Source organism: Capricornis sumatraensis, chromosome 13 (assembly GCF_032405125.1).
Source record: "Capricornis sumatraensis isolate serow.1 chromosome 13, serow.2, whole genome shotgun sequence".
Taxonomy (NCBI): Eukaryota; Metazoa; Chordata; class Mammalia; order Artiodactyla; family Bovidae; genus Capricornis; species Capricornis sumatraensis.
In genome coordinates, this window is record NC_091081.1 from 20,239,343 (window position 1) to 20,267,253 (window position 27,911).

The window sequence follows — 27,911 nt, forward strand, 5'->3', positions numbered from 1 at the left end:
CCAGTTCAGCGTTTCTCATGATGTACTCTGCATATAAGTTAAATAAGCAGGGTGACAATATATAACCCTGACATACTCCTTTTCCTATTTGGAACCAATCTGTTGTTCCATGTCCAGTTCTAACTGTTGCTTCCTGACCTGCATACAGGTTTCTCAAGAGGCAGGTCAGGCGGTCTGGTATTCCCATCTCTTTCAGAATTTTCCACAGTTTCTTGTGATCCACACAGTCAAAGGCTTTGGCATAGTCAATAAAGCAGAAATAGATGTTTTTCTACAACTCTTGCTTTTTCCATGATCCAGCGGATGTTGGCAATTTGATCTCTGGTTCCTCTGCCTTTTCTAAAACCAGCTTGAACATCTGGAAGTTCACAGTTCACGTATTGCTGAAGCCTGGCTTGGAGAATGTTGAGCATTACTTTACTAGCATGTGAGATGAGTGCAATTGTGTGGTAGTTTGAGCATTCTTTGGCATTGCCTTTCTTTGGGATTGGAATGAAAACTGACCTTTTCCAGTCCTGTGGCCACTGCTGAGTTTTCCAAATTTGCTGGCATATTGAGTGCAGCACTTTCAGAGCATCCTCTTTCAGGATTTGAAACAGCTCAACTGGAATTCCATCACCTCCACTAGCTTTGTTCGTAGTGATGCTTTCTAAGGCCCACTTGACTTCACATTCCAGGATGTCTGGCTCTAGATGAGTGATCACACCATCGTGATTATCCAGGTCATGAAGATCTTTTTTGTACAGTTCTTCTGTGTATTCTTGCCACTTCTTAATATTGTCTGCTTCTGTTAGGTCCATACCATTTCTGTCCTTTATCGAGCCCATCTTTGCATGAAATATTCCCTTGGTATCTCTAATTTTTTTGAAGAGATCCCTAGTCTTGCCCATTCTGTTGTTTTCCTCTATATAAAGGTTATTATCAAATAGAGTATTGACAGATTTCTTATAACAAACTATTGATAGCAGTTGAATAATTTTAATTCACAGATTTCCTATTTTTATTCGAGTAGCAAGGTAAATGAAAGAGGAGAGTGAAAAAGTTGGCTTAAAGCTCAACATTAAGAAAACGAAGATCAAGGCAGCCGGTCCCATCACTTCATGGGAAATAGTGGAAATAGTGGGGAATAGATGGGGAACCAGTGGAAACAGTGGCAGACTTTATTTTGGGGGGGGCTCCAAAATCACTGCAGATGGTGACTGCAGCCATGAAATTAAAAGACGCTTACTCCTTGGAAGAAAAGTTATGACCAACCTAAATAGCATATTCAAAAGCAGAGATATTACTTTGCCAACTAAGGTCCGTCTAGTCAAGGCTATGGTTTTTCCTGTGGTCATGTATGGATGTGAGAGTTGGACTGTGAAGAAAGCTGAGCACCAAAGAATTGATGCCTTTGAACTGTGGTGTTGGAGAAGACTCTTGAGAGTCCCTTGGACTGCAAAGAGATCCAACCAGTCCATTCTGAAGGAGACCAGCCCTGGGATTTCTTTGGAAGGAATGATGCTGAAGCTGAAACTCCAGTACTTTGGCCACCTCATGCGAAGAGTTGACTCATTGGAAAAGACTCTGATGCTGGGAGGGATTAGGGGCAGGAGGAGAAGGGGACGACAGAGGATGAGATGGCTGGATGGCATCACTGACTTGATGGATGTGAGTCTGAGTGAACTCCGGGAGAAGGTGATAGACAGGGAGGCCTGGTGTGCTGCGATTCACGGGGTCACAAAGAGTTGGACACGACTGAGCGACTGAACTGAACTGAACTGAGCAAGGTAAACCATGTGACTAGTATCTAAGAATTCTAATATGTTAAACACTTAGAGCCCTTGTTAATTCTACTAATCTCGAATCTCTGAATAGTTTTATGTGAGTATTTTTAAGAGTAGAGTCAGATTAGTTAATTTAAGAATCCAGTGGAAGATGTATGAAAAGTGTGCTTGAAAAGATATGTGTTTTAAAACTTTTTTACCTAGATTAGAATCTCTAATTTCTTAATGTATGTAAAGTGGGGTAATCATCTTGTTCATAGCCTTTGTGTAGCATTTAAATCTATGATGAAAAACAAATTCTATTTGTGTCTTTGAACAACTTGACCTCAATAGTTCTAAGTCTTGTTGGCAAGTGGCAAGTAGTATACAGAGCAATAACCAAAAAAATATATACAAAATGTATACAAAAGTAAGAACCACTCTAATGGTAGAAAGTGAAGAGGAATTAAAGAGCCTGTTGATGAGGGTGAAAGAGAAGAGTGAAAAACCTGGCTTAACACTCAACATTCAAAAAACGAAGATCATGGCATCCAGTCCCATCACTTCACGGCAAACAGAAGGGGAAAAAGTGGAAGCAGTGACAGATTTTATTTTCTTAGTCTTCAAAATCAATGAATATAGTGTTTATAGTCACAAAATTAAAAGATGCTTGCTCCTTGGAAGAAAAGCTATGATAAACCTATACAGTATATTAGAAAGCAGAGACATCACTTTGCCAACAATGGTCCAAATAGTCAAAACTATGGTTTTTCCAGTAGTCATGTATGGATGTGAGAGTTGGACCATAAAGAAGTCTAAGCACCAAAAATCTGATGCTTTCAAACTGTGATACTTGAGAAGACTCTTGAGAGTTTCTTGGGCTGCAAGAGATCAAACCAGTCAATCCTAAAGGAAATCAGTCCTGAATATTCACTGAAAGGACTGATGTTGAAGCTGAAGCTCTAATACTTTGGCCACCTGATGCAAAGAGACAAGTTATTGGAAAAAGGCCCTGATGCTGGGAAAGACTGAAGGCAAAAGGAGAGGGGAACAGCAGAGGATGGGATGGTTAGATAGGATCACTGACTCAGTGGATACGTATATGAGCAAAGTCTGGGAGGTAGTGGAGGACAGAGGAGTCTGGTGTGCTGCAGTCCGTGGGGTTGCAAAGAGTCAGACATGACTTAGCAACTGAACAGCAACAACCAAAAGGTCAGAGCTAGGAAATGTTCCTAGAATACATATTATAGTGGAGTATGAAGAGTGGTGGAATCAGATGCCGACTGTGTTGAGGACACACAGGATTGGTGAGCTTGGAGGAATGGGAAGAGTTTTTAATCTGGGTTTTGAGTTCAGAATACAAGTGATTGTAACTTATTTGCAAAAAGTGTGGCAAAATGTGTAAGGATTTATGAATCAGTGCTAATATTTGCCCATCAATGAATCTGGGGCAGAAGCAGGAAAAAAGAATGAATCTGGCGAAGAAAGAAGGGAATAGCATCGCTCTGTGGTACCCAGGAAGGTCCCATTACTGATAGGAGGGATGCTTGCTTCTATTTCATGTGAATGAAGCAATGTATGGGGGATCGCTTATTCCAAAACATCTGTCAGTATTTCACAACTAGTGATTCACACTTTTGAACAGCTAGTATAATTCACATTTTACTCAGCTTGAATTTCTCTTTTAATAGATTTTGTTTTTAGAGAAACTTTCGGTTTACAGAAAAGCTGCCCATTCTCATTCCAGCTCTGCACACAATTTTTCCTACTATTAACATCTTGCATTAGTGTGATACATTTTTGTAAGTGATGAGCCAATACTGATCTATTACTTTTACTAAAGTCTGTAGTTTATAATTGGGCTTCTCTGTTGGCTCAGTAGTAAAGAATACGCCTGCAATACAGGAGACCTGGGTTCTGTCCTTGAGTCAGGAAGATCCCCTGGAGCAGGAAATGACAATCTACTCCAGTATTCTTGCTTAGGAAATTCCATGGGGGAATTTCAGAGGGGCCTGGCGGGCTACAGTCCATGGGGTCAAAAGAGAGTTGGGCACAACTTGGCGACAACAACATAGTTTATAATAGGGTTTGCATCTCTGAACAGTTCTCTGGGTTTTGGCAAATATGTAGTGTCAGCAGTCCACCCCTGCAGTATTAAACAGTCTGACCACCCTAAAAATCTTCTGGGCTCCATTTATTTATTCCTCCCTGTTGCTAAACTCTTCTCAACCACTGTTCTTTTCACTGTCTCCACAGTATTGCCTTTTCCAAAATGTCATATAGTTGTGATTATATTGTATATAACCTTTTCTGATAACAGTGTGCATGTAAGATTTATCCGTATGCCTTGATAGCTTATTTCTATGGCTTAAAAGTTTATTTCTTCTTATCACTGAATATTCCATTGTATGGATATACCACAGTTTATCCATTCACTCATTGAAGGATACGTGATTGTTTCCAGGTTTTTGGCAATTATGAATATAAAGATTCTATAAGCTTTTGTGTGCAGGTTTTCGTGTGGACATATTTTCAACTTCTGTTGAATAAATATGTAGAAGTACAATTGCCAGGTTATATGGTATATTTAGCCTATAAAACACTGCCAAGCTGTCTTCCAAAATGACTTGTCATTTTGCTTTCTCATCAGCGATGACTGAGACTTCCAACTGCATTTGGTGTTATCACTGTTTAGGACTTTAAATTCTAACGAGTGGCATCTCATTATTGTTTTAATTTGCATTTTCCTGGTACTATACAATGTTGAGCATATTTTCATACTCTAATTTACCATTTCTGTCTTCTTTGGTGAAATGTCTGTTTGAATCTGTTGCCCATTTTAAAAATTGAGTTGTTTGGTTTCTCACTGTTGAATTTTAAGAGTTCTCTGTACAGTTTGGACAGAAGTCCCCTATCAAATGTGTATGGGCTGTGGTTTATATTTCCAGTCTTTGGCTTATATTTGATTCTCTGAAAGTATCTTTCTCAAGATGGAACTTTTAATTTTTAACGAAGTTCAACTTTTAAATTTTTTCTCTGATGGAATATGTTTTTGATGGGATACCTGGAAAGTCATCACCCAACCGCAAGGTCACATAGATTTTTCTCCTCTGTTATCTTCTAGGAGTTTTGTAGTTTTCATGTTGCACTTAGATCTTGACCCATTTTACGTTAATCTTTGTGAGAGCTCTAAGGTCTGTATCTAGATTCACATTTTGCATGTGCATATTCTGTTGTTTCGGAGAAGGTGATGGCACCCACTCCAGTGCTCTTGCCTGGAAAATGCCATGGACAGAGGAGCCTGGTAGGCTGCAGTCCGTGGGGTTGCTAAGAGTCGGACACGTCTGAGCGACTTCCCTTTCACTTTTCACTTTCATGCATTGGAGAAGGAAATGGCAATCCACTCCGGTGTTCTTGCCTGGAGAATCCCAGGGACGGGGGAGCCTGGTGGGCAGCCGTCTATGGGGTCGCACAGAGTCGGACACGACCGAAGCGACTTAGCAGCAGTAGCAGCATCCTGTTGTTTAGCACCATTTTCTGAAAAAGACTATCCTTTCTCCATTTATTGCCTTTGCTCTTTGTCAAAGATCGGTTCAGTTCAGTTCAGTTGCTCAGTCGTGTCCGACTCTGTGCGACCCCATGAATCTCAGCACACCGGGCCTCCCTGTCCATCACCAACTCCCGGAGTTCACTCAGACTCACGTCCATCGAGTCCGTGATGCCATCCAGCCATCTCATCCTCTGTCGTCCCCTCCTCCTCCTGCCCCTAATCTCTCCCAGCATCAGAGTCTTTTCCAATGAGTCAACTCTTCACATGAGGTGGCCAAAGTACTGGAGCTTCAGCTTTAACATCATTCCCTCCAAAGAACACCCAGGGATGATCTCCTTTAGAATGGACTGGTTGGATCTCCTTGCAGTCCAAGGGACTGTCAAGAGTCTCTCCAACACCACAGTTCAAAAGCATCAATTCTTCGGCGCTCAGCCTTCTTCACAGTCCAACTCTCACATCCATACATGACCACTGGAAAAACCGTAGCCTTGACTACATGGACCTTTGTTGGCAAAGTAATGTCTCTGCTTTTCAATATGCTGTCTAGGTTGGTCATAACTTTCCTTCCAAGCAGTAAGCGTCTTTTAATTTCATGGCTGCAGTCACCATCTGCAGTGATTTTGGAGCCCAAAAATATAAAGTCTGCCACTGTTTCCACTGGTTCCCCATCTATTTGCCATGAAGTGATGTCAAAGATCAGTTGACTGTAAACTCAGGGGTTGCAATTCACTTTTAAAATAAAGCTCCAAAAAAATAAATAAAATAAAATAAAGCTCCTCTTGGGAAAGGTAAGATTATGAATATTTTAATGTGAAAGAGTTATTCAAAATCTTCTCCTGACAGTAGGTTATTAAATGCAATGTTTTTCCACAGTTTCCTCACTTTTTATGACTTCTGCCTGGAAAGTTTTCTAGACCATCTCTGCTCCAGAACTAAGGAAAAACTGGGATATAGCCATAGCAAATATGAATTCATTTGGCTTGCTTGACCAGGTTAGAGAGTACTGACTGTTGAGGTAGTCAAAATGAGTTAGCAGAAATTTACAACTAAAATATAGCAAAGGCATACTCTAATTTCTTCTCAACTTTGTCCAGGCCCTGAGTATGTGGGGATGAGGAAAGCGAAAATGTTAGTTGCTCAGTCATGTCTGACTCTTTCTGGCCCCCATGGACTATAGCCTGCCAGGCTCCTCTAGTCCATGGAACTCTCCAGGCAAGAATACTGGAGTGGGTTGCCATTCCCTTTTCCAGGGGATCTTTGGGACCCAGGGATCAAACCAGGTAGGTCTCCTGCTTTACCGTCCGAGTCACCAGGGAAGCCTCCGGGGATGAGGGGTTACCTGAAATTAGAACTTCAGTCTTGTAGAACTTTAGTCCTCATCCTCTAGGTAAAGAACCGGGCAGCTCACATCCCTGTCCAGTGATTTACTTACAATGTAAATTGTCAGATTGTTTGAATATAGTAGCCATTGCATTGTCATTAAGCTGTTAGTTATTTTTAGAATAATGTTGCTGTCAATCTTAGCTTTGATGTATGTGATAATTCACAAAGCAAACCAAATGAATTCACATTTCCTATGGCCATATCCATGTTTTTCCTTAGGTCAGGAGAAGAGCTGTTCTAGAAAGCTTTCCAGACAGAAGTCCTAAAAAATGAGGATTACCGTGGAAAAACAGTGCATTTAATAACCTTGAACTATCACTCCATATATGTAGTGATTAATACTTTCATATGAGAGCCCTATTCCAGGAGTATGTAACAGGAATATATAATTCACTTAAATTTAACCTAATAAAGCAGAGACATTACTTTGCCAACAAAGGTCCATCTAATCAAGGCTATGGTTTTTCCAGTGCTCATGTATGGATATGAGAGTTGGACTGTGAAGAAAGCTGAGCGCCAAAGAATTGATGGTTTTGAACTGTGGTGTTGGAGAAGACTCTTGAGAGTCCCTTGGACTGCAAAGAGATCCAACCAGTCCATCCTAAAGGAGACCAGCCCTGGGATTTCTTTGGAAGGAATGATGCTGAAGCTGAAACTCCAGTACTTTGGCCACCTCATGTGAAGAGTTGACTCATTGGAAAAGACTCTGATGCTGGGAGGGATTAGGGGCAGGAGGAGAACGGGACGACAGAGGATGAGATGGCTGGATGGCATCACCGACTCCATGGACGTGAGTCTGAGTGAACTCTGGGAGTTGGTGATGGACAGGGAGGCCTGGCGTGCTGCAATTCATGGGGTCTCAAAGAGTCGGACACAACTGAGCAACTGAACTGAACTGAACTGAACTGAATGGCTAGATTTAATTTTCAGTAAAAATTGAAGACTTCAGTCTGAAAGGGGTGGCATGTTTTGTTCCATAAATCTATAAAGGGTAATTTGTTTAAAGTAATATGACTCATGAATATGAAGTGAACATGTGTCAAAGATTTTATTTAACTCATTAATTAAATGTGGGAACTAGAAAAGCTATTACAGCTAATTCAAAAGATAATCCAAAGAACAAACACATTTATAAATCAGGAATACTGAAATGAATTTCCAAGTGGTTTCAAAACACTATTCCTTCGTGGGGAAAGGAAGTCAACTAAACCTCCACTAGTGAGAATTTATTTAGTATGGATAAATAAGAATTGTCAGTAAGCAATTATTCTACCTCATTATCAGTTTTCTACAACTTAGAAGGGTTGTAAAATAGCTTCAAGGCAATGATAGGCTTAAATCAGATAACCTAGAAGACTGTGCTCTGAACAATGCATAATTTTCTGTTGAAGACATTCAGTAACCAGTTTTGCCTACTGAAAATTTCCTCACAAATTTTTTTGTGCTTCTGTTCTTTAGATCGTAGGGCATTTGTATGACTTCAAAGATTGTTGAGGCTTGTGGGTATAGATGGTGTTTATAAACTCTTCTTGAATCCAATCCAGACGTGTGATGTTTCTCAACAGGCTACCCTAGGCAAAGCAACAAAGCACTGAAACAAACAAGGACAGATCTGTGAAACACAGCCATAAGTATATTCTGTTTAAATATGCTTATTTATTATAAATAAATCGTTACTTCACTTGGCTTTCACTCTCTATTTTTTGGAAGCACACCTTTATTTTTCTCTCGTTACTGAATAGATAGTTTTGTAGCTTATGACCCATGTGTTTCAGCTTATTTATCTGCTGCTGCTGCTGCTGCTAAGTTGCTTCAGTCATGTCCGACCCTGTGTGACCCCAGAGATGGCAGCCCATCAGGCTCCACCGTCCCTGGGATTCTCAAGGCACGAATACTGGAGTGGGTTGCCATTTCCTTCTCCAATGCATAAAAGAAAGTGAAGTCGCTCAGTCATGTCCGACTCTTCGCGACCCCATGGACTGCAGCCTACAAGGCCCCTCTGTCCAAGGGATTTGCCAGGCAAGAGTACTGGTTATATATCTGATACATAGGCAATAGTTGTATGCGGATTGCCTGATCTCTACACTTTGAGGAGACAATACTTTCTACCATTAATGTATTAACTAGTATTTGTTATTTCCTCTGGATTCAGTCTTTATACAGATTTAGATGTTTAGGAAGGCTCTAAAGAATGCCACAGAAAGAGGTCAGCAATAATTTTGTGTGAATTTTCCCCTTTCAGTTTCCCAGAGTCCCAGAGACCATGGTCAACAAGAAGGAGACTGAGGTTGGGGATGGGAGATGGATGTAAATCATGATACTCTGGAGGGAACTTGCTGAAAGGAACAGGTAAAGACAGATTTGAAGAAGAGCTGTTTGTAATTATATTCCTTCATATATTAAGAATGTTGTCAACAGCTGGTTTGGAAATCATACAAGATATATTAGTGGATTTCAACCTCATGAGGGGTAATCTTTATCCCTGAATGACCCCATCTAGTGAAAAAGTTTATTTTTAAAATAAATTTAAAAATCTCCTGTCAGCTGTGTGCTAATCCAAGTCATAAGAAATCTTCTTTTATATTTAGAGGGCAGAGTAAAAAAGTTAAGTTTCTTATGTAATATTCATATCTTTCCAGGTCTAATAGACATGGAAATGTCTAGTTTTGAGGCTGGAAACTGAAATATAATTTGTTATGAATTCTAAATTTAAATCATTTATTTGTAGAAATAGATTATTAAATATTGTTTTCTTTCAATTAAAAAAGAGAAATCCTCTTTTTACCCTGATAACTTCTTCATATTAAGAACATTAGGAGAAGCAAATAGAGTGAAAGGAGGTGAAGCTTCTCTACTAGGTTGACTAGTGTTAGTCACTCAGTTGTGTCTGACTCTTTGTGACCCTGGGGACTATAACCCATGAGGCTCCTCTGTCCATGGAATTCTCCAAGCAAGAAAACTGGAGTGTGTAGCCATTCCCTTCTCCACAGGATCTTCCCAACCCAGGGATGGAACCTGGGTCTCCTGCATTGCAGGCAGATTCTTTTACCGTCTGAGCCACCAGGGAAGCCCCACTAGGTTGACTAGTTGACTAGGTTGACTAGTGTTCCCCCAAATTGATGTCCACCTGGAATTTCAGATCTTGTTTCAGAAGTCCACCCTCCAGAAGTATGGTCTTGCAGATGTAATTAGTTAAAATTAGATCATATTAGATTAGGAAGGGCCCTACTCCAGTGATTAGTGTCCCTATAAGGAGAAAGATCTGAAATGCCGAGAGGGAAGAATACTGTGTAAGACAGGAATAGAGATTGGAGCGGGGCATCTCCAGGCCCAGGAGGACCACGGGCTGCTGATGACCACCAGAGGCAAGGAAGAGGCGAGGAAGGATTCTTCCCTAAAGTTTTGAGAGCACAGTCCTGTTCACACCTTGGCTTTGAACTTCTAGCCTCCAGTGTTACCAAACCAGTTTCCTTGGCCCAACAGGTAGCAAGCCAAACACCAAGACGTCAATGTTTGCAGCAGAGAGTTTATTCATGAGGCAGCCAACTGAGGAGATAGGAGAGCAATCTCAGACCCACCTCCCGGAAGATGGGGGACTTGGGACATTGATGGGCGAGGAGTATAGGATGGTCAGAGGTGGAGAGGAAAGTGACTGTAGCGGGGAAAAGGTGACATAACCATCTTCCTGCACAGGCGCAACTGAACTACATGCTTCCTCATGGTACACATGCAAATCTGGGGAAGTTAGCATAAAATGTGGGGAAATTTGGGGCTTTTGACATCAAAAGGTCACCTATTGGCAAGCAAGTCTATACTGTGCAGATGCAGGTCAGCCCTGTTTGTTCTATCTAATTTCAACCAGTTTTGTTGTGTTACAGCCAGACAGGTTTTAAAAAATAAACTGTTCCCTTATCTGCTGTTCTGTAAAGACAAACCATATGGGCCTTGTTTCTGTAGTGTAGTGGTTATCACGTTCGCCTTACATGCCAGAGGTCCCTGGTTCAAAACTGGGTGGAAACAGACTTTCAGAAGCCTCAGGGTCTCTGTTAGTTACTAATTTCTATTAACACTATGGGGCATGGTTTCAGGTGTGTGTTTTTTTTTTTTTTAACTCTATGGAGCACTGTTTCATAAGAATTGTAAGCGAACACATTCTGCTGTTTTCAGCTACCCATGGTAGCCTCGGAAACTAATCCAGCCCCCTTAAGCAAATTGGAGGTGAGGAATGACTTGCCTTCTTTGTCCCCAGCAAACCTCCTTCTCACTCTTGCTTATGTATTTGTTGATGGGCTTTTCATTCCAGTGCTCTAAATGGCACCTGGGAAAGCATGTTTCAGAGGATGAAAGACTCTGAGGTCCTATCAGACGCTGCAGCACCTAGTCTGGGAAGGCTTTCGGGGCAAGTGGAAACTTCCAAATAGCTTTGAAAGAACTAAGGCCACTTCTCTCCAGAGAAAAGGCTTTCAAACAAACAAGAACTGCAGCTCCTCTCCTACCTCCAAACAAGTCCCTCAGCTCAGAGTGTCCCTGACACTGGGACACATCTGGATGTTTGCTCATTTGTCACGTTCCTTTGTCATCACTTCCTGCGCCACCCATGGGTCTCCTGAGTACTTCTCCCAGGAAGCAGGTCCTTGAGACTTGCAGCTGTGATGCACAGAGCAGAGGGCACGCAGCTAAAACTTGCCGCTAGAACTTTATTCAGAATCTTCTCAACAAACATCCGGGCTCCTAATCTTTCTGTAGAGCTTGGCTGAGGCGATATTGCCTCCTCATCTTGCCTGGTAAAAATAAGAACAAATAAATTCATTTCACCAGCATAGGGTACAAATATGGCTATGTTTTCCCTATTAATGGTTAAATTTTAGCAGAGTGTAGCTCACACGCCTTCTGAGGAGTATTTAGCTGTACTTCCTTTCGAGTTCTCCTCTCCCTGTGGATTGGTCTAGAAATGTGGGGGTAATCCAATTCACAGCCAGTGAGTTCTGCCTTTGTAACAAGGAGACACTGGCAGTGTGGCCAGTGGGGGCTTGCAGCCACTGCTCTCGCGTGCGCGCCCACCAGTGGCTGTCGTCCTGTACTGCAGGTGAAGCCCCCTTGGGGTCTGTGCTGTCCTTTCCTACCAGCCAACTTTGGTCTAAGCCACTCTGGTCCACTCTATGAACTAGAAAATACCTGAGAATTTTAAGAAAGGGGTTTGTAGTTGGGCTTTCCCTTCCAGAAGTATAAAAATTAAAATGACACTTCTCAGAACTCTGAGAAGAGAGGAGACCTTTTCTAAGTCACATAAAGTAAAAAAACAGGTCCAGTTGTACATGTGTCCTAGGGTAATGGGCACTTAATCATTTTCTGTAACAAAAAAGATAGTTTAGTTTCTCCTCTTTTAGCCAAAAGGAAGCAAACAGGTTTTAAAAATTTCACCTCACTTCTTTTCCTAACACAGTGACCATACTAAGTCAAACATCCTCAACAAATCATTGATTTTATTTAAAAATACTTTAAAATAATAAAAATAGTATGTACTTATTGCAGAATATTTGAAAAAGACCAGGTATTTCAAAGTGAAAAAAGCTGAGTGACACTTGTCAGTCTGACATCCTAACTACTACCAGGACAGCATCTCTCACTTTTCTGTTTGAACTAAGCCCAAGTAGGGTAAGCATCCAACATCTTACAATGTCCAAACTTGGAAAGAAATCCTGCTCTTGTCTGAGAGAAGGAAATCAAGCTGCCTGTGTCTGTGAGTGCTGCCCTGATGGCAAGAGAGCGAACAGAGAAGCAGAAACTAAGGAAGCACATGGCTCATTAAATCATCAACCTAACAGAAAACTCATGACTCTTGTATATAGTAATAATTGTAAAACTCCAGGTGGTAGAAATCTTTGATTACAGCAGGCATGCTCATGAATTTCACCCTCCACATGATTCTCCCTGATAAGGATTCAGTGAACTTGCAGAATTATGGTCCCCTTACCCTATCCATTTCTTCTGAGGAAAAAGGACTTGGTAATAAGAGATTAGATAAATCTGCTTTAGGACTGTTGCTGATGATGCTCATGGAAACGTGTGATTTGCTCCAAGTTTTTGATTTTTCTTTAATGCAATTGAGGGACAGGTCTGTCATCTGTGACTTTTCATCACACTGCTGCTGGTCACCAGGTAATCTGTTCTAATTACACTAAGCTGATAGCTGGAATGTGGACGATTCATAATTGAGTCTCAAATGCCTGCATGTGTGAGAGTCCAGCTAATGGAAATGTATAGGCCTCAGATACCACTGGTGCAAACGTGTGCAAACTACCTCCCTTGGATTCACACAACAGGCCACAATTAAATTGATAATTAATCTAAGATAATATCAATTTACAAAAAGAAGACAAGAAAAGCATTGCAAACAGCAAGCAGCTGAAGAAAAATTGATATATGATTAAAAAAAAGTGTGTTTAAGTGTAGAAATTCCAACTGTGTGTGTATCTTGTTCTATTTACAGCATTTTGCTTATTAAATATGATTTTCCAGTTGTTTGTTTTGTTCAGATGTACTCCCAGTGTCTAGACCAATGCCTGGCAACAGTAGATACTGAGTGAATGAACACACTTCACATAATTACAGTAACAATGCATGACAACCAAATCTCCCAGTAGGAACCTCCACCAACAAATAGCACTTGTTAGAATATAAAAATTCAAGTCTATGGGATTATACTTTATTTGCCCCATAGAGTTATTCCTCAGCCCACTATGGCCCTCCCTTCTCATGTCTGTCTGTGAGCCCTACTTTGAAAATAACAAATCTAGACTCTCTAAGCCTTGCTACAGTTGTTCCCCAGTGTCCATAGGATTGATTCCAAGACCTCTGCAGATACCAAAATCCCTGGATACTCAAGTCCCTTATATAAAAGTGTGCTGTGTACAGTTGGCCTCTGATGAGTGGGTTCTTCATCCTCACAGTTGGTTGAATCCGAAGATGCTGAACCCAGTGACATGAAGGACAAACTGTCCTCCCCAGGTGATGCATGTGTGTGTTTAGTTTGAGAGGCACTGCTTTAAGGACTGCAGTACAGGGTGGTGACTCTAGTCAACAACATCGTGTTGTGTCCTTGAAAGTTGCTAAGAGAGTAGATCTTGAGTGTTTTTACCACACACACACACACACACACACACACACACATGCACCCATACGTATACAATCCATGTGACATGATGGATGTGGTAGATAACTTTATTGGGGTAATCATTTTGCAAGTTATACGCACATTAACTTGTCACATACATCTTCAGTTGAATTTAGTCGGTCAGTCATGTCTGACTGTTTGCAACCCCATGGACTGCCGCACACCAGGTCTCCCTGTCCTTCACCATCTCCCAGAGCTTGCTCAAACTTGGGTCCATCGAGTCAGTGATGCCATCCAACCATCTCATCCTCTGTCATCCCCTTCTCCTCCTGCCTGCAATCTTTCTCAGCATCAATGTCTTTTCCAGTGAGACAGTTCTTCGCATCAAGTGGCCAAGTATTGGAGCTTCAGCTTCAGCATCAGTCCTTCCAATGATTATTCAGGACTAATTTCCTTTGGGATTGACTGGTTGGATCTCCTTGAAGTCCAAGGGACTCTCCAGAGTCTTCTCCAACACCTCAGTTCAAAAGCATCAATACATCTTGAACCTTAAGGACTTCCCTGTAGCTGAAACGGTCAAGAATCTGCCTGAGATGCAGGAGACCAGGGTTTGATCCCTGGGTTGGGAAGTCCCTCTGGAGAAGAGAATGGCAATCCACTCCAGTATTCTTGCCTGGAGAATTCCATGGACCAAAAAGCCTGGTGGACTACAGTTCATGGGGCCACAAAAAGTCAGACACTACTGAAAGACTAAAACACACAATTATCTGTCAATAATATCTCAGTATAACCGAGGGGAAGCTACTGCAGTCACTGGCATAACAACGGTCAGCTCTGATCCCTTGGCCCTGCACCAGCCAACTCCAAACAGAGGCAATAGAGACACCTAAGTGGGTCTTGAGTTAGCTCATCAATCAACAAATGCTAATCACGCTAGGCGCCATGCCTTTAGTTCCCTGTGTGTCTCCCCCAACTACTACACAAAGTCTCACTGTTAGTCACATGGAGTGTCAAATCATGAGTCACCTCAGTAAAGACATCATTCAACCCCTTTATTTTGCCTGTGAGGAAACTAAAATTGTGAATGGCCTCGAGTCTGTAGAACAGACTAAAATCCAGGTTTTTGTTTATATCACATTTTATCCTTCTTCTGTGTAAAACTCAAGAGAGATATGGTTAGATTTGACCCCTACCCATATGACCAGACACCTGAAGTAGGGAGAGCTTGTCTGCAGAAGGCTTGAGGGAAGTAACGTGGTACTTGGGAATGACCTCCTTACATTCACCTCCTATCATGGATGAGAGAGCATTTAAAGAGAGGGTTGAGAATGGATACACGTATATGTGTATATGTATGGCTGAGTCCCTTTGCTGTCCACCTGAAACTCTCACAAAATTGTTAATCAGCTATACTCCAATAGGAACCAAAAAGTTCAAAAAATAAAAAGAAAGGGTTAAAGTGCAGGTCAGAGTTTGACAGGAAGAACCGGGTAGAAGGGAGAGCAGTTCAGGCCTCAAGGTCTTCCCAGAGATGAGGCCGCAGAGGTTGTGTGTGGAGACAGTGAACGGGCCACTCAGCGGGATTTGAGGAGACTCGACTGTAGAGTTCGGGTCATGTCGTGGAGAATGTCAACCCTAAGCTTGGAACAGGAAAGCACTGAGTTTGGAAATAATCTTTAAAGCCCTCCCAGATCGTTTTTCCCAGCACCAAACTCTGTCTCTTATCTTTGGCTCAGAGCTTGTCAAGGAAAGTCACTTTTTGCTTCTTAAGTGTTGTTGGTTTCCTCCTTCCAATTGCTCTTCCGCACGTCTATGAGCTGTTTTTAAACTCCGCTTGGCTGTGTTGCCTACTGCTCAAAATATTTTGAGAACTTAAAATAGAGGACTAAAGGTAAGGCTGCTAAGCCTGCCATTTGGTGCCCCCTGCAACCTGACCCCCACTCTCCTCTCTGATTTTATTCCCCATGACCTGCTGTAGAGCTCCCTGCCCTCATCAAGCTGAAGAATCCACTGCTTTACAGTAAATTGAACATGTTTCCACCTACGGTCACAGCCTCCGCTGAAACAGCATGTCTAAGTCCATGAGTCTCATCTTCCTTTTGTACCTAGCTCCTCCAAGATTCCCCTGATTCACCCCACTATAACCTTCAGCTACCATCTCTTCTTAAAAACCTTTGCACTTTTCCCTATTATTCAAATGGCAACTGATTTATTTTCTCATTGAGCTGAAATTTGTGGATGCCTGCTGAGTGTCAGGTCCTAAAACATGAGTGCCAGAATTCCAGCCCTGGAAGAGCTGACGATCTAGTGGGCGAGAGAGTCAGTCTCACAAGCGTATGAGAGATGTAGCGATGGCGGTCAAGTCGAGTAATGTGAGAGCAACCAAGACGAAGTGATGAGAGGGATGAAAAACGGAAGGGAGGGAGACGGGGAGAAGGAAGGGAAAGCGAAGGGGAGGTGGGGGGAATGCAAAGGCTTTTTGGCAACAGCGATTTCCCAGTTTAGCTTTGAAGAATGGGTCATAGTCACAAAGGGTTGATGGGATGGGAAAGGATGAGTCCATGTGAAGTCTTGCAGCTGACAGTGGCAAATTTGAAGAATCGCTGAAGTTAACTTAGCAGGTAATTGCTGATGACGCTCGTGGAAATGTGTGATTTGCTCCATGCTTTTAGGAACGATATTTCTTTAACCCAATTGAGGGGCAGGTGCATCATCTGTGAGTTTTTTATCACATTGCTGCAGATCCCCAGTTAATCAGCTCTATAGTTGGAAAACTGCTTCAAAAATCAACCAATATTAAAATTCTTCCATGAAACAAGTTCTTTTAAAACAGAACCTGTGGGTGGACCTTGCAACTTTAGGGTTCGCGCTGTCCAGTGATCACGCGGTGTTACGAGGTGGTCATACACGCGTCTTAAGGCCACAGTGTTGCCTCCATCCCCCAGGCTAAGCTATCCAACCCCAGTAACCCCCGAGTCTTCTTCAGTGTGGACATCGGAGGGGAGCAAGTTGGTTGAATTGTCTTAGAATTGTTTGCAGATATTATACCCAAAACTGCAGAATTTTTGTGCATTGTATGCAGGAGCAAAAATCACTGGACCCACCACTGGAAAATCTCCCTGTTTCAAAGGATGTCCTTTGCATCAAATTATTAAGAACTTGATGACTCAGGGTGGAGACTTCTCAAATCAGAATGGGACAGGTGGAGAAAGCATTTGTGGTGAAAAACTTAAAGGTGAAAATTTCCGTTATAAGCATAACGAGGAGGGATTGCTGAGCATGGCCAAAGCGGGCAGCAACACCAACGGCTTACCGTTCATCACCACGGTTCTGACTCCACACTTGGATGGGAAGCACATAGTGTTTGGCCAAGGGATTAAAGAATGGGTGTGGCAAAGATTCTGGAAAATGTGGAGGTGAAAGGTGAAAAACCTGCCAAATTGTGTGTTATTGCAGAATGCGGAGAAATGAAAGAAGGTGATGATCGGGAAATATTCCCAAGGGATGAATCTGGTGACAGTCACCCAGATTTCCCCAAGGATGCGGACGTGGATTTAAAAGAGATAGATAAAATTGTATTAATATCAGAAGACTTAAAAAACATTGGAAATACATTTTTCAAATCCCAGAACTGGCAGATGGCCATTAAAAAATACACAAAAGTTTTAAAGTATGTGGAAGGCTCTAGGGCTGCTGCTGAGGACGCAGATGGAGCAAAGCTGCAGCCTGTCACTTTGAGCTGCGTGCTGAATATCAGCACTTCCAAACGGAAGATGTCCGATCGGCAGGGTGCAGTCGATAGCTGTTTGGAGGCCCTTGAAACAGACCCATCAAATACCAAAGCACTGTACCGTAGAGCCCAAGGATGGCAAGGATTAAAAAGAATACGTTCAAGCATTGGCTGGTTTTAAGAAAGCTCAGGAGATAGCACCAGAAGATAAAGCTATCCAGGCAGAATTGCTGCAAGTCAAGCAAAAGATAAAGGCACAGAAAGATAAAGAGAAGGCAGCTCATGCAAAAATGTTTGCTTAACGAGGAATTCAGTTTTGCTTAAGTATGCGTTGATTGCATAAGCGAGGAAGACAGAACAAATGGTTTGTCTCGTTCTGTTTGATACCTCCGGTGCTACCTCTGATACTTTGGTTTCCCCACGTTTACAGTCCAGGAATATGGATAGGGTCTTACTCTTAATACACTAGTGTTACAACCTACAGTGGCGTCTACTCCCTTTTCAGTGGCTCTCTGCGCTATTCAAAGGATAGTGGTGTCTCCAGCCTGTTTTTAAACTCCTAAAGACACATCGTGTTTGAATAAACAGACAAAATCTGGGGAAAAAAAAACAAACAAGCAGAAACCGTGTCTTTTCTTCATTAAACTATAGATAATTGTGATATTGAATTGCTAAGGACTTTTTACTCCTCTTCAATCTATGACTCTCTTACTATTGTAATAAAATTCTATCCTTTTGGCAAGCATTTATTGAGTATGGTGTTAGACTCCTCTTATGTACCCCTTCCCACCCTCTCCTCTGCGTGAGCCCTTTCCAACTTCCTCCGGGCACCACCTCCCCACAGCTTTTCAGTCCCCACGAGGTGGGGACTTCGGGAGGTCTCATATATGCACAACTCAGAAACAGAGGGAGACCGGTGGGAGATGGGATCCAGAGATGAAGTCTTCTTTCTTCCTCTCTCTGAAGATTATTTTGAGATACAGTTTCTACACTTAGCAAAGGATGGTCTTCAACAATCAGGCCAACATTTGCCCTTTGAACCCTTTTCCCTCACTTTTGCCCTTCTGGGATTTCTTTCACCAGTAAAGTAGTTACATTTAAAGTCTTTGTCTCCAGAATTCTCTGGCAGTCCAATGAAATTGGACTCTGCACTTTCATTGCCGAGGGCAGAGGTTTGATTCCTAGTCAGGGAACTAAGATTCCCACAAGCCACTATAGTATAGTAGTTACTAAAAACAAACAAACAAACAAACAAAAAGCTCTTCATCTCAGTCTCTGCCTTCTTGGGACTCCAGGTTCAGTTCAGTTCAGTCACTCAGTCGTGTCCAACTCTTTGCGACCCCATGAATCACAGCACGCCAGGCCTCCCTGTCCATCACCATCTCCCGGAGTTCACTCAGACTCACCTCCATTGAGTCAGTGATGCCATCCAGCCATCTCATCCTCTGTCGTCCCCTTCTCCTCCTGCCCCCAATCCCTCCCAGCATCAGAGTCTTTTCCAATGAGTCAACTCTTCACATGAGGTGACCAAAGTACTGGAGTTTCAGCTTTAGCATCATTCCTTCCAAAGAAATCCCAGGGTTGATCTCCTTCAGAATGGACTGGTTGGATCTCTTTGCAGTCCAAGGGACTCTCAAGAGTCTTCTCCAACACCACAGTTCAAAATCATCAATTCTTGGTGCTCAGATTTCTTCACAGTCCAAATCTCACATCTATACATGACTACTGGAAAAACCATGGCCTTGACTAGACGGACCTTAGTCGGCAAAGTAATGTCTCTGCTTTTGAATATGCTATCTAGGTTGGTCATAACTTTTCTTCCAAAGAGTAAGTGTCTTTTAATTTCATGGCTGCAGTCACCATCTGCAGAGGTTTTGGAACCCAAAAAAATAAAGTCTGACACTGTTTCCACTGTTTCCCCATCTATTTCCCATAAAGTGATAGGACCAGATGCCATGATCTTCGTTTTCTGAATGTTGAGCTTTAAGCCACCTTTTTCACTCTCCACTTTCACTTTCATCAAGAGGCTTTTTAGTTCCTCTTCACTTTCTGCCATAAGGGTGGTGTCATCTGCATATCTGAGGTTATTGATATTTCTTCCAGCAATCTTGATTCCAGCTTGTGCTTCTTCCAGTCCAGCGTTTCTCATGATGTGCTCTGCATAGAAGTTAAATAAGCAGGGTGACAATATACAGCCTTGACACACTCCTTTTCCTATTTGGAACCAGTCTGTTGTTCCATGTCCAGTTCTAACTGTTGCTTCCTGACCTGCATACAGGTTTCTCAAGAGGCAGGTCAGGGGGTCTGGTATTCCCATCTCTTGAAGAATTTTCCACAGTTTGTTGTGATCCACACAGTCAAAGGCTCTGGCATAGTCAAGAAAGCAGAAATAGATGGTTTTCTGGAACTCTCTTGCCTTTTCGATGATCCAGCAGATGTTGGCAATTTGATCTCTGGTTCCTCTGCCTTTTCTAAAACCAGCTTGAACATCTGGAAGTTCACGGTTCACATATTGTTGAAGCCTGCCTTGGAGAATTTTGAGCATTACTTTACTCGCGTGTGAGATGAGTGCAGTTGTGTGGTAGTTTGACCATTGTTTGGCATTACCTTTCTTTGCAATTGGAATGAAAACTGACCTTTTCCGGTCCTGTGGCCACTGCTGAGTTTTCCAAATTTGCTGGCATATTGAGTGCAGCACTTTCACAGCATCCTCTTTCAGGATTTGAAATAGCTCAACTGGAATTCCATCACCTCCACTAGCTTTGTTCGTAGTGATGCTTTCTAAGGCCCACTTGACTTCACATTCCAGGATGTCTGGCTCTAGATGAGTGATCACACCATCGTGATTATCTTGGTCATGAAGATCTTTTTTGTACAGTTCTGTGTATTCTTGCCACCTCTTCTTAATATCTTCTGCTTCTGTTAGGTCCATACCATTTCTGTCCTTTATCGAGCCCATCTTTGCATGAAATGTTCCCTTGGTATCTCTAATTTTCTTGAAGAGATCTCTAGTCTTTCCCATTCTGTTCTTTTCCTCTATTTCTTTGCATTGATCGTTGAAGAAGGCTTTCTTATCTCTTCTTGCTATTCTTTGGAACTCTGCATTCAGATGCTTATATCTTTCCTTTTCTCCTTTGCTTTTTGCTTCTCTTCTTTTCACAGCTATTTGTAAGGCCTCTCCAGACAGCCATTTTGCTTTTTTTGCATTTCTTTTCCATGGGGATGGTCTTGATCCCTGTATCCTGTAGAATGTCACGAACCTCATTCCATAGTTCATCAGGCACTCTATCTATCAGATCTAGGCCCTTAAGTCTATTTCTCACTTCCACTGTATATAATCATAAGGGATTTGATTTAGGTCATACCTGAATGGTCTAGCGGTTTTCCCTACTTTCTTCAATTTAAGTCTGAATTTGGTAATAAGGAGTTCATGATCTGAGCCACAGTCAGCTCCTGGTCTTGTTTTTGTTGACTGTATAGAGCTTCTCCATCTTTGGCTGCAAAGAATATAATCAATCTGATTTCGGTGTTGACCATCTGGTGATGTCCATGTGTAGAGTCTTCTGTTGTGTTGTTGGAAGAGGCTGTTTACTATGACCAGTGCATTTTCTTGGCAAAACTCTATTAGTCTTTGCCCTGCTTCATTCCGCATTCCAAGGCCAAACTTGCCTGTTACTCCAGGTGTTTCTTGACTTCCTACTTTTGCATTCCAGTGCCCTATAATGAAAAGGACATCTTTTGGGGGTGTTAGTTCTAAAAGGTCTTGTAGGTCTTCATAGAACTGTTCAACTTCAGCTTCTTCAGCATTACTGGTTGGGGCATAGACTTGGATTACTGTGATATTGAATGGTTTGCCTTGGAAACGAATAGAGATCATTCTGTCGTTTTTGAGATTGCATCCAAGTACTGCATTGCGGACTCTTTTGTTGACCATGATGGCGACTCCATTTCTTCTGAGGGATTCCTGCCTGCAGCAGTAGATATAATGGTCATCTGAGTTAAATTCACCCATTCCAGTCCATTTCAGTTTGCTGATTCGTAGAATGTTGACGTTCACTCTTGCCATCTCGTTTGACCACTTCCAATTTGTGTTGATTCCTGGACCTGACATTCCAGGTTCCTATGCAATATTGCTCTTTACAGCATTGGATCTTGCTTCTATCACCAGTCACATCCACAGCTGGGTATTGTTTTTGCTTTGGCTCCATCCCTTCATTCTTTCTGCAGTTGTTTCTCCACTGATCTCCAGTAGCATATTGGGCACCTAATGACCTGGGGAGTTCCTCTTTCAGTATCCTATCATTTTGCCTTTTCATACTGTTCATGGGGTTCTCAAGGCAAGAATACTGAAGTGGCTTGCCATTCCCTTCTCCAGTGGACCACATTCTGTCAGACCTCTCCACCATGACCTGCCCATCTTGGGTTGCCCAGCGGGCATGGCTTAGTTTCATTGAGTTAGACAAGGCTGTGGTCCTAGTGTAATTAGATTGACTAGTTTTCTGTGAGTGTGGTTTCAGTGTGTCTGCCCTCTGATGCCCTCTTGCAACACCTACCATCTTACTTGGGTTTCTCTTACCTTGGGCATGGGGTATCTCTTCACGGCTGCTCCAGCAAAGTGCAGCTGCTGCTCCTTACCTTGGACGAAGGGTATCTCCTCACCACCGCCCTTCCTGACCTTCAACGTGGGATGGCTCCTCTAGGCCCTCCTGTGCCCTTGGACTCCAGCTTAGAGAAGCATTTATTTACTATGTACCAGGAACTATTCTAGACTCTTGGGCTGTAAGGAAGAGAGACTGAAGTTTAATCAGCCAAAAACTGTGTTTGTGATCTTCATGAGGAATATGAAACACAAATTGTATCATTTGTGTATATGCAGATATTTTATTTTTAAGAATTTTTTTCCCCTGTGGCCTCTGCTAAGGGAAAAATTGAAAGAAAGGGAGTTACTAGAATATAAAATTTAAAAAGCTATATGATGTATGATTAGGGAGTATGGACCTATGTAACTATGAAAGTGAATGTTGCTCAGTCGTGTCCAACTCTTTGCAACACCATGGACTGTAGAGTCCATGGAATTCTCCAGGCCAGAATACTGGAGTGTGTAGCATTTCCCTTCTCCAAGGAATCTTCCCAACCCAGGGATCAAACCCACATCTCCTGAATTACAGGCAGACTCTTTACCAGCTGAGCCACAAAGGAAAAAAACAGAAGTCGCTCAGTCATGTCCCACTCTTTGCGACCTCATGGACTATAGCCTGTCAGGCTCCTCCATCCATGGGATTTTCCAGACAAGAATACTGGAGTGGGTTGCCATTTCATTCTCCAGGGAATCTTCCTGACCCAGGGATCAAACCCATGTCTCCAGCACTGCAGGCAGACTCTTTACCATCTGAGCCACCAGGGAAGCCCAATGTAACTATGTAACTATGGAGAAACAGAAAACAAAAAGCATAGTGGCCTCATAGAATAATCCTAGGTCCTGGGACCATAAGTTTTTCCCAAATGTGTTTTATTTCTCATCTTTTATTTCAGTTGTAGATATTTCTTTTCTGCATTCCCAGCCCCAAACTCAACTCCTTTCCCCTTAATAATCAATTATTTTTTTTCCTTAGAATGCTTCAGTTTAAACAGATGGTATGTATTTCCATGAGGCTATAACTTTCTTCACAGAGGAACGATCAGCATGTCTAATCATTAGATGATATTTTAGGAAGACTGAGCACCCATTCAAAGTTAAGCTTCAAAACTGAATGTCATTCTCACCTATTTTTAATGCTGGGTGGCTCTGATCACGCAATTCCCATATTAATGACAGTATACATTTTATTTCAAACACAGTTGAAATTCACCATTAATGAAGAAACTGTTTTCATTTCTGAAGGCTTTGAAAATATGTCAAAGGGAAGATAGTTAACGTTCATTTTATTAGTCATTTTAAAGTATCCCACGATGAAGAGTATGTGCCATTATTTCTGCTATTCCTGAAGGATCTTCCGAGCTTGCATACCTATTTTGATCTCCTGAATGTTTTAAAACACAACACTCCAGCTCCCCTGCCCCTACCATCTCCACCTTGAAATTTCTCTCCTTGAACAGGAACATTTTCTACATCCTCCTGGTGAATCTCTGCTTGAACACAGCTGGTCATGTGGGGCTCCATGTAATTTCATCCACCTCAGGTCCATTTGTCACTACGAAAAAGAACACCATAGAAATGCCACTTAACTATGCTGTTCTTAAGGGAAGCATCCCCTGATGACTATTCCAGATCATTGCCAATACCATCCAATCATGCAGAGAAGTTACAAATAGGAGAGATGCGTGCAGCCTGGCTTCCTAAATTTGTTCTCAGGCAGACGTGGCATTGATGTACCAAAAATGTGACTGGCTCATCTTTGGATAAAATAACCAGTGTTATTCTCTTCTCCCTAGCCTTAAGTTGGCTGAGTTTTGATGCCAGTCTTAAATCCTGGCTTTTGAAAAAAAAAAAAATCAATCATCTTGCAAACAGAAGTGCTTCCATTTCTCAGAAAGTAGCAGGAAGCCCAGCTTATTCAGGGAAGGATTAAAAAACTAAATTGTGGTTGCCACCTTAAAGTAGGGGTTAGCATTTAACGCAATAATTTTTGGCAAGGGTTTGACTGGTTTCTTTCCTGCCCAGAGCTGTTATTTGCTGTGCCTGCTTTATTCTTAGCCTCTTTTTCAAAGCAGAGCCCCTGCTGCTTTTTGTGTCCCTTGGAAGGCAGGGGTCCTATTCTTTCAGCTTCTTGAACTGAATTGAAATTTATGGTTTGGTACCAGGAAATGTATTTCCTGCCTTTTTTTTTTTTCTCATTCCGGGACGTATAAAACTGAAAGTTGAAGTCTTAGTGAATATTTAATAGCCACATGAACATTTCCTGCAGAAGGACTAATGTTACAGGTGGTGGTGGCTTGGTTGCTAGGTCGTGTCTGACACTTGTGACCTCATGGACTGTAGCCCATCTGGCTCCTCTGTCCATGGGACTCTCCAGGCAAGAATATTGGAGTTGGTTGCCATTTTCTTCCCCAGGAGATCTTCCCGATTGCAGGCAGTCTCCTGCATTGCAGGCGGATTCTTTACCGACTGAGCCACCTGGAAAGTAGAGAATTATCTAAAACTCATTGTTACAGAAATGGTTTATTTTTGCATAACTGCAACTTCAGGGTAAACTTGCCCGAAGGGCCACATTTCTAGGGATTGGGGTGATTAGGGAATAGCTGTCTAATTTTCAGCTAATAAAATTTGGAGACACTTGAGGAAATTTCTGCTTACTGACTGGAAATTGCTTTGAAATTACTTCCTTTGTCCTAAATACTGTTAAGTTCTGACCCCATATACACTTTGTATCACAAGCCAGGCTTTGGGTCCTTATTGTCACCTGGCTCCCTCTTGGGACAGGAGCTTAAGTGGGGTGCAGGTCATTTGTTAGAACCAGAGAACCCCTTTGCCACCCTTTCCTGCCTTTGTGCCCCTGAATCCTCTTTCCCCCTAGGTCAGGCATGTGAAGCCTGTCATTTCAGCTGATCCAAACCCTATGCTTTCATCCGGACTCATATTAGCAGTCTTGTTTCCATGTAGGAAGGGGTCTGTACCCTTTTCTCACCTGGGTGAATGCTAGGATTAGAAATGTTGCCTCTCTCCATCTTCTTATCCTGCCCTACAGAAGTAGGGGCAATTTGGCTCAGACTTACATCTACAGAGTTTGAGCCAAGTCATATGGTGGGATAGTAACTGGCCCCCAAAGCCAGGTACAGGCTCCATCTATTCATCTTTTTTCACTCCTCTGTTCAGATGCAGGGGATTTTCTCCTCTCTCCTTCTGGATCCAGGCAGAGGGCATGCTCCTCTGCTTTCTGTCCTCAAGCAGTAATCACTCCTGCATGGGGCCAAGGTGCATAGCAGATGGTCCTTCTCTTTACACTGGTTGAGATGACAGCATTCAAAATCTTCCCTTCCAATGTACTTGATTGCCAGAGAGAGCATAGCCATGGTTTCAATGGGGAACAGCTGAGCTGAAGTCATCATAGGAACAGCTTGACCTACAGAAGTCTTTAGCACTGGTGATTGACTGTGGTGTCCTTAGAATGGAAGTAGATGGACATTCCACTAAAGTTTTACTCCATTCTGTGTAAGTAGAAAAGCCTGAGATCTGATAAATGGAGGCCTTACTTGAATCACCTTAATGGCGTCACATTCTTTCAACCAGCCTTGATCCTTCTGACAAATACAGAGCCTCTTGGATGAAGGATCCCCTAAAAGAGGGATCCTTAAATGTGGAGTTACCTAAGGGGAAAACCCTGTTATACAGGCAATGTTTCTGCAACAACAGTCCTCACAGCCTTCCCATTAGGGACCTGTGGCTATTTATTTCCCAGGATAACTGCGCACCAGAGCAAGGAGATGGATCAGGTGTTGTGATTCTGACTCCGAGCTGACACTGTTTCCTAGAGATACAAAAAGCTATTGTGGTCTACCAGTCAGAATGTCAAGGTCCACCCTTGACATGATGTCAAGGGATCAAAGAACTTTTGACTCGTGTTAATCTGTGTGTCTGGTGAGTTCCTGAACCCAACTTCTGACTAATTCTCCAACTCTAGATTTGCTTTGCTATTCAGCAACTGGAAGAAGCCCCAAGTTGGTTCTGTGACCTGTGAAATGAGAACTGTTAATGGTAGGAGAGAGCAAATGGATGCCATTAAAACTTCCCCAACTAGTAAACCAACAGTAATACTGCAGTCTTACAGGTACTGCGGAGATCAGTGCCACCATCAAAGGCTGGGGAGGTTTGGGTGGTGATTTCCACCAAATCTGTACTTGCTGTTTGGCTGATAATGGATCACAGAGAATGATGGATGATTATTGTAAACTTAACCAGATGGTGACTCGAATCGTAGTAGCTGTTCTTGATATGACGTCACTGCTAGAGCAAACCAACGTATCCCTTGCTGGCTTGGCAAGCCCCTGATAAACAAGTGTTAGAGGTTGAGGTTTAAGGATTTAGAATATTCCATAAGCTTAGTTGATAAAGCAATGACAGGGTTTGAGAGAATTGACTCCAATTCTGAAAGTTCTACTGTGGGTAAAGTGATATCAAACATCGCATGGTACAGGGAAGTCATCTGTGAAAGGAAGTGTTGATCAGTACAGCACACTTCACTGTCTTTATGTTAAGAAATTGCCACGGCCACCTCACACTTCAGCAACTGCCTCCCTGATCAGTCAGCAGCCATCAACATCAAGGCCAAAATCTTTTACCAGCAAAAAGATTATGACTTGCTGAAGGCTCCAATGGTGGTTAGCTTTTTTTGCTTTGTTTTGTTTTAAACTTATTTTTTGAATTGAAGGATGATTGCTCTACAGAATTTTGTGGTTTTCTATCATACATCAACAAGAATCAGCCATAGGTCCACCCATGGCCCCTCCCTCCCAAACCTCCCTTCCCAGATGGTTAGCTTTTGTAGCAATAAACAAACCATTTTAAAGGGCTTCCCTGGTGGCTCAGCAATAAAGAATCTGCCTGCCGATGCAAGAGATGCAGGAGACACAGGGTTTGATCCCTGGGTTGGGAAGATCCCCTGGAGTAAGAAATGGCAACCCACTTCAATATTGTTGCCTGGAAAATTCCATGGACAGGGGAGCCTGGTGGGCTACAGTCCATGGGGTTGCAAAGACTCAGACATGACGGAGCATACAGCACATACCCAGAGGGTTGAAGTTAGGCTTAGTGGAGGTCAGAATTTCCTCCTTTTCTCCCAGTTTGGGCCTTGTTCCTTACCTATAGGGATAGCTGTTTTCTGTAGAGCTCACATTTCTCCCAGCCAACCCCACAATGAATCGTGGCTGTTTAATAACCGACTTTTGGAAGAACAGAGGGCCAGCTGAAGGAAAGACTGATATGCTTCTGGCCTTTCAACACTGTGCCTCACCCCACCCTGGTGAGTTTGGTAAATATTTGCCTGATTATTCTCTGTCTCTCCAGACAGATCTGTTTTTATTCTCATGAGCAAGAATGAGTAAAGGGACAGAGAGAAGATCCAGAAATGTTCATTCCAACCCTCCATCCCTGCTCCTTCATCTCTGTGGAAATGCCAAAGGGGTGGTGGGTGTTTCCCTAAAAGAGTCCAGCTGGGATAGGACACTGCTCTTGTTTTGATAGGGCTTCATGGTGGCTCAGATGGTAAAGATCTGCCTGCAATGTGGGAGACCTGAGTTTGATCCCTGGAGTTGGGAAGATCCCCTGGAGGAGGGCACGGCAACCCACTCCAGTATTCTTCACTAGAGAATCCCTATGGACAATGGAGCCTGGCCAGCTACAGTCCATGGGATTGCAGAGAATCAGACATCACTGAGCAACTAACATTTTCACTT

The 27,911-nt window shown here is 42.5% G+C and overlaps 1 pseudogene; it reads left to right on the forward strand.

The window, feature by feature from the left end:
- Positions 1 to 16,143: 16,143 nt before the first annotated feature.
- On the forward strand, positions 16,144 to 17,824 carry LOC138089960 (peptidyl-prolyl cis-trans isomerase D pseudogene; annotated as a pseudogene).
- Positions 17,825 to 27,911: the final 10,087 nt, after the last annotated feature.